At 43.5% G+C, this 7,928-nt stretch overlaps 1 long non-coding RNA gene and 1 pseudogene across 1 annotated transcript; both read left to right on the forward strand.

Annotated features, from left to right (window-relative positions):
- The first annotated feature begins 411 nt into the window (after window positions 1-411).
- On the forward strand, window positions 412-1,176 carry LOC143906777 (uncharacterized). The gene is made up of 4 exons (XR_013259662.1): window positions 412-650; window positions 718-780; window positions 864-968; window positions 1,044-1,176. It is a non-coding gene; the product is annotated as an uncharacterized LOC143906777 (long non-coding RNA).
- Window positions 1,177-4,386: 3,210 nt separating this feature from the next.
- On the forward strand, window positions 4,387-5,687 carry LOC143906799 (uncharacterized; annotated as a pseudogene).
- Window positions 5,688-7,928: the final 2,241 nt, after the last annotated feature.

The following is a 7,928-nucleotide window of genomic DNA, read 5'->3' on the forward strand; positions in this document are numbered from 1 at the left end:
GCTAAAAAATTTTTGTCACGCTATTATTCTAGAAGTTTTTGAAAATATTTTCAACTATAAATAGTTTGTAATACTATATCTGAGCGTTAGTCTTTACTTGTCCGGTCGTACTGGAGTCGTCTTGCAACGCTCTTAGTTAGTCAGACAAGTGAAGTGTCGCAAAAATGTTTCTCCGTGCAATTTTAATCGATTTTTTCAAAGTGAGTTGCAATTTAAGCAATCGCTTAAATGAGCAACGTAAGTTTGTAGAAGCAGTGACAAACGACGAAGAGGCGAATTACCGTCTTTTCTTACGTTTCGCGGATGGGTGCTCCAGTACCCTGTTATCCGTTATGGATGAACTGGGTTACTGTAAAAAAAATCAAAGATTGATGAACATCATTTCCAACATTTTATCATTGCGTGAGGGTTTTGATCACGAAGAAGAAGACGCAGGAAGAGGGCATATTGCGAGATTTATGCGTCGTAACGGCGGAATAGGTAAGTGTTAGAAATAAAAATTGCACCTTAAAATTTTAATATAACGGAGTTTATCATTAAAATTTAAATTAATTTAATAGTAGAGAACCGTATTGCCGCTGTCCAACCGGTCCGACGAGGACAGAGACGTCGAGCGGAAGAAAACATTGCTGAGGAGGCAGTACCAGCACGTAAGTTAGAAATAATAAAATTAATTAATCATTAAAAAACAAATATTATAAATATTAAATTTTATAGGAAGAGCTAGAATCGTGGCACCACCACCCGCAGACAACATCCCCGTCATCGATTAATCTTCCGGTAAGAGACTATAATAATAACGCGTAAAAGCTAACACTTGCAATATTTGTATAATAAAACAAATATAATTTATACTGTTTTAGATGACGATGAAGAAGAAGAGGAGGTGGAAAAAGAAGAAGCAGATCAAGAAGCGGAGGTGAGAATTGTGGGCTCACCCGATTCGGTCATATTTAATACGCCGCGTGGTAAGTTTTTAAAAAATAAGTAGATAAAAATTTAGCAGCGAATAAAAAAAATAACGAAATGTTACATTTTACCAGAAAAAGAAGTAGAAGAAGAAGAAGAACAAGGATCGGAATCTGATGATGATGTTTCGACGATCGATGGGGTGATCGACCGAATATTGATGGAAGACGACGACGACGACGACGAGGAGGAAGAGGAAGAGGAAGAAGCAGAACATGAACAAGAACAAGAAGTTCAAAACGCAGAAGAGTCGCAGGAGGTGATGAACGAGGCGGAGGAGGAGGAGGAGGAGGAGAAGGAGGGGGAGGAGGAGAGTGATGATAATATCGATAATATTGACCATGATATTATTATTAGTGAAACCGATGACGATGACAACGACGACGATGACGACGACGACGACGACGACGACGACGACGACGAGAGATACGCACCCAGGAATTATGAAGGTAATAATATTTGTCTATTATAATTTTAATTCCGTAATTTTTTTTGTTTAAATCACACAAGTAATTATTTCTGATTAGATGTTTCTTACTCACCGGTTTGATCCTTGTCTCCGGAAAATTAGTAAGAGACAAACATTAAAAAAAGAAAAGAACTTCGACCTACGCCAGTGATAAAAGCAACTAAAGGTAAGTTACCGTAGTATGCTCTATCGCGGTCGTGAAAAAATTTTTAACTTTTTAAACGTAATATAAATCGATATTATACGATACTAAGTTTTTTTTATTTTTTAGTACAGTCGGGTGGAGGTGGTGCGGATCGTCCTACCGCTGCTGTTGTTCCGAACACTGACGATGATGATGATACGCAAACGCAGAGTGCTAGCGAGGAGGAGGAGGAGGAGGAGGAGGAGGAGGAGGAGGGGTAGAATACTGTTGCTGCCGACGCTGACGGATCTCAATCGCAGAGAGACGATGAGGTGGAGGAGGAGAAAAATACCCCCGTGGAGAGGAAGCAAGAGGAACATCAGGAGCAGGCACGTCAGCAGGATCACCATCAGCAGCAGCAGCAGCAGCAACAACATTACCAGGTCGGTCAATTTAATTATATAGATTTAGTGGCAGAAAACGCGCGACAATTTAGAAATTTCCGATAACTCGGTAGGGAGGCTAGTTTTAGAGTACGTCCGATACCCGAAGACGAGGATACCGTGCGTTAGTTAGAAAACGCGTTCCGCGAGATTCACGCGTACGCGTTACGTTCGACTGGTCCGGGAGATTACGTCGGCTTATCGTTCGAGTCGGCGGAACTAACGCACGGTCCGGCGGGGCTATCGTTTCGCCCAGCACGAGATTTAACACCCGAGAATATATGGGATCTCGTGAGTTCGATCGCGCAAAGTAACGGGGGAATTGATATCGCGCAAAATTTCGACGTGCGCGTTTTCAACGTTGCGATGCTGGTAGGTCGTGGGGGTGCGACAAACAGGATAACAGCCATCACTAAGCGGTCAATTTTAAATCTCGGTAATCGAGATAATTTGTGCCTACCTCGTTCCCTCGTGTTGGCACGAATTTATCGCGAGCGCGGAAAGCTACGTACGGGAGTGTTGCACGACAGGTAGAATACCGTAAGATGCCGGACTTCCGCGCTTCAGCGTGAATTAGCGTTGGAACTGGTGAGGAACGCCGGTGTTACGATACCCGAAAACGGGTGCGGAATTCCGGAGATTACACGTTTTCAACATTTTTTCGCGAATGAAAATATAGCAATAATCGTATATAATTCCAACAATTTTGGTAGAGGCGAGAATCCTTTGTACGACGGTGCCAAATTACTCGCCTCGTTAGAACGCGAGCCTACGTGCCGTTTAAATATCATGTTTTACGAGCGTTCGCGCCATTACAATCTGATTTTAAATTTGAATGCCGCCGCCGGTACTCAAAAAGAATTTTGCGTGTCGTGCAACACTGCGTATCGTAAAGACAGAAAACATCGCTGTTCGAAAAAACGTCCGCGCTGTTACGCTACACCCTCGTGCGAGCATCCCGAAGTAGAAATTGTCAAGTGCGCGGCGTGTAATCGTGCGTTTTTCGGAAACTCGTGTTTCGAACTTCATGTCGCGCAAAAATCTTACGACGGTAAATCGCTCGCGAGCGTCTGCAGTTCCGTGAAGATTTGCGATAATTGCGGGCGATTCGTCAAGAGAGGTTCGCGACACGAATGCGGCGTTACGTATTGCAAGACGTGTTGTTCGTTGCAGTCCGCTAATCATTTACGTTTTATGCGGCCTCTTCGACGTAATGCCGACGTAAACGACGACCCGAGCGAGGGTACGAGTACTACGCTGGCACGGGGGGAGAGGCATCGCTTGAAAACGAAAATGATGGGGTGAATGCAACGAACAAGCGTGATAGCAAAAAAGAACGCGTCGCATTTGTGTTCTACAATTTTGAAACGCGTCAAGACGCTCAAAGGTACGGACAACGTCAAAGTTCACGTACCGACTCTCTGCGTCGCGCAACAGATTTGCGAAGCGTGCGCCGCGCGCGCGATAGACGACATGTCGAAGCGATGCCGTTGGTGTGGAGTGCGCGAGTTTGTATTTCGGCGCGATCCTGTAAAAGAGTTCGTCGATTTTGTAACGCGAACGACAAAATGTAAAAAAAAAAAAAATTATTTGCATCGCGCATAATGCGAAAGCGTTTGATGCGCAATTTTTTCTAAAGTATTTAGTCGAAAATACGGAAAAGACTGAAGAGCCACAAATAATTTTAAACGGAACGAAAATTGTCGTGATGATACGGTCGGACATACAAAATTTTCTCCCGAGCAAATGAAACCGAAAGAACGCGAACACTTTCTTTCGTGGCACGCGGAGATGACGCGTAACAACTTTATTTTTAATTTTCAAAGTAAAATTATTAAATATTGCCGTAACGACGTGGATATTCTTCGACGCGCGTGCATGGCTTTCAGAAAATTTTTTTTGGAATTCGGGAACGTGTGTCCGTTCGAAGAATGCACGACTATCGTTTCCACGTGTATGAGAGTTTTTCGCAAAAACTTTCTGCGCAAGGAGAAAATAGGAATCATTCCGGCGGGAGGATACAGATTCGCCGATAATCACTCGCATAAAGCTCTACAGTGGCTGGTATGGATGGAGCACGAGCTCGGACATCCCATAATTCACGCAGGGCGAGGGCGCGAGCATAAAATCGACGGAACGCGCGTTGACGGATATTACGAGACGCCGACTAATGACGACGACGACGACGACAACGAGACGCGACGTTACGTACTACAATTTCACGGTTGCTTTTGGCACGGATGTCCCACATGTTAAATTTTCAAGTGAATCGCGATAGAAAGCTTTCGACCGCGAATCGCGAGGGCACGATCGACGCGCGCTACGAACGAACACTCGCGATGACATGTCGTCTCCGAAGGAGGGGGTACCTCGTGTCGGAGATGTGGGAGTGCGATTTCGACCGTGAGTTGCGAGAAAATCAGGCGATAAAAGATTATGTAGAAAATCATCCATTATTGAAACACGCACCTCTCGATCCTCGCGACGCATTTTACGGAAGACGCACGCGAAACATCGCCACTCGACGCGAAATTCGGGGTACGGAGAAAATACGTTGCGTGGACGTATGCTCCCTGTATCCCTACGTATTAAAAACCGGTGCTTTTCCGATCGGTCACCCCGATATTTTTATCGGTGAAGAATGCCGAGCGATAATCGGAACTGCACTAAATTATAATTTTGATTCGATCGAAGGACTTATCCGATGCCGAGTACTTCCACCGCGCGATCTTTTTCATCCGGTACTCCCATATTGCGTACGCGGAAAATTATTGTTCGCGTTATGCCGTAGCTGCTGTGAAACGTTTTCGCAGGCCGCGTGCACTCACGATAACCCCGCCGATCGTGAATTCGAGGGTACTTGGGTATCCGTCGAATTGCGCAAAGCCGTCGAGAAGGGATATTGCGTGACAAATGTAAGCGAAATATGGCAATATAAAGTTGCGCGATATGACCCCGTTACTCGGCAGGGTGGTTTGTTCGCCGAATACATAAATACATTTTTGAAATTAAAACAAGAAGCTAGTGGGTGGCCGAACGATTGTCATGACGACGAGGCGAAAGAACGATACCTGCGAGAATACGCGGAAACCGAGGGTGTTGTTCTCGATAAGGACAACATCGTGCGGAATCCTGGCCTGCGCTCGGTCGCGAAACTGTTTAAATTCTTTCTGGGGGAAATTCGGCCAGCGAACCAATTTGCCTCAGACCGAAGTCGTGAAATCTTGTTTGCGTTTCATGACTTTGCTCACGAGTCCCGAGCACGAGATAATCGACATATTACCCGTCAACGACGAGGTGATATATGCTTCGTGGCGGCTACGAGAAGAGACCGTCGTGGCTTCTCCATTGACAAATGTCGTGATCGCGGCGTACACGACGGCACAAACGCGCTTAAAATTATACGAATATTTAGAAGCATTAGATAGACGCGTTTTATACTACGATTCCGACTCTTGTATATATGTAAGTACAGGCGATCCAAACGAGTACGAACCGCGTACCGGTAACTTTCTCGGCGACATGACGGACGAACTCGAGAGCTACGGCAACGGCAGCTATATCGAGAAGTTCGTGTCGGGCGGGCCGAAATTCTACGCTTATATTGTTCGTATACCGGACGGACGTACTGTAGAGTCGTGTAAAGTAAAAGGTATTACTTTAAATTATAGGAATTCTATAGCTTTAAATTTCAATAGTATTAAAAACTTAATAATACAAAGAGAGAGAGAGAGAGAGAGAGAGAGAGTGAGAGAGAGAGGGCAGAAAAGAGGAAGAGGAAGGAACGTCGTCGGCGGCGAGGACGGTGATAAATCTACGTTTTAGTGCAATTTCACCGCGTTTCCGCACCGCGTTTCATGAAATTGTAACTCGCAAAGAAACAAAAACGTGCGCACCGGTGTTGGTAAAACGTAGATTTATCAATAATTGTAGGATCTTTATTTTATTTAAAAGAAATCTACAACAGTTTAGACCAAGGAACGTTTAATTAGTGACAAATAATAAACTCTCGTTTCGCTTTCACGCACTACATTTCTGTTCTCGGATCACGCTCTCTCGTAACGCCGATTTACGACTGAACTCCGACCGATCGTCCTCAGCATCTCGCTTGACAACAAAACAAAATTTGGAGTAAAACATTTATTGATCAAACATTCAAACATTAAATGAAAATCGCGCCTGTTACCACGGGCGCTCCTGAAGACAGTTATTCTCTCTCACTCACTCACTCACTCACTCACTCACTCACTCACTCTCACTCTCACTCTCATTCTCTCACTTCTCCACACTCGGCCATTCTGTAATAACATTCGCCCCGAATGTTTACGCCTCTTCTTCTTCCTCGGAATCATCACTCATACATTCTACCCATGGCTTCATGTGATCAGCGGATATGGATGTTCTCATTGGTCCCTCATGCTCACCAACTTTTTGTACAAGATATCGATCATTACGTAATACTCTCGTTACAACATATGGCCCAAAATATTTGTTCGCAAGTTTTAAACCGGGGCCTAATTGAGTACGCTTTATCGCCACTAAATCATTCTCTCCATACTTAGTAGCTGCTTTACGCTTCTTCGCAAAAGTTACTCGATTTTCGCGCTGTACTTTCGCAATACATTCTTTTGCTTGCTCTCGCAAATCATTTCGCTCATTTTGAAAATCATTAACCCATTCCGCTTCTAACAACTCTCGAATTTGAGGATCATTTCGCACACGCGGATGAGTACCGAACATTAAATGAAATGGTGAAGTTCCAATGCTTCTATGTGATGTACAATTCAAACAAAGTTGAGACACATCAAGAAATTTAAACCATTCTTCTCGTTTATCTGAGAGTTTAGTTAGCAGTGGAATAAGTACTCGATTTACTCGCTCTACTTGACCGTTCGCTCGAGGGACTCCGGTTGTGGTTAATATATGACGTATCTTTTCTTCCGCACAATACTCTGCAAATTCTTTGGACGTAAATGCTGCTCCGCGATCTGAAACTATCCTTCGCGGGTTTCCGAAAATAATCGCTTGTTTCTTAAGCTTACTCAAAACCTCAGTAGCATTCGTGGTTTTAGTCGCGTATAACCATGTAAATTTAGTGAACGCATCGACTACTAAAAAGACATGTTTATAATTTTTTCTCGTGGAAGGCAATGGCCCTAAATGATCTACATGGTACGTATCTAACGGAAGTTCACCTTTCTCTATAGTATTCAAATATCCTTCCTGTTTCCCCTGTTTTCTCTCTGCTAAGATACAAGTGACACAATTTCTCACAACTTTCTCGATCTTTGATCTCACATTGGGAATATAATAGTCTTTACACAAAAACGCTTCAGTTTTGGCCACTGAAAAATGACCACGTTCATGCGCTTGTTTAACTAATAATAGGTCTCCATTATGCTCTTTAAATAATAAATCGTTTTTAATCGTGTAACCATTAAGTTTCTCTTCTTTTACCGCATCAAACATTTTCTTTACATCATTATCATCTTGTTGTGCTCGCTTAAATTTTACAGTCAAACTATCGCGTTCATTCACAACCATACATATCGGGAGGGGATTGCGACTTAACGCATCAACATGCATCATACTCTTACCGGGCCTATGCTCAATAACATAGTCAAATTCTTCTAATAAAAGTGCCCATCGCGCTACTCGCACACACAAATCTTTCTTATGCATTGTCAATGCAAATGCACGACAATCTGTCACTATCTTAAAAGAGATACCTAACAAGTAAACGCGAAACTTTTTAAGAGCTCTAACTATAGCAAGTACTTCTAACTCATAACTAGTATAACGCCGTTCCGCGAGCGTAGTTTTACCACTAGAGTAATAGATAGGATGAAGAGCTCCATCTTCATCGCTTTTTTGTAAAAGTATCGCGCCGTAACCGTCTATGGACGCGTCAGTATGTAATTCC

This window comes from Temnothorax americanus, unplaced genomic scaffold, assembly GCF_048541705.1.
Source record: "Temnothorax americanus isolate GAGA-0224 unplaced genomic scaffold, ASM4854170v1 Scaffold76, whole genome shotgun sequence".
Taxonomy (NCBI): domain Eukaryota; kingdom Metazoa; phylum Arthropoda; class Insecta; order Hymenoptera; family Formicidae; genus Temnothorax; species Temnothorax americanus.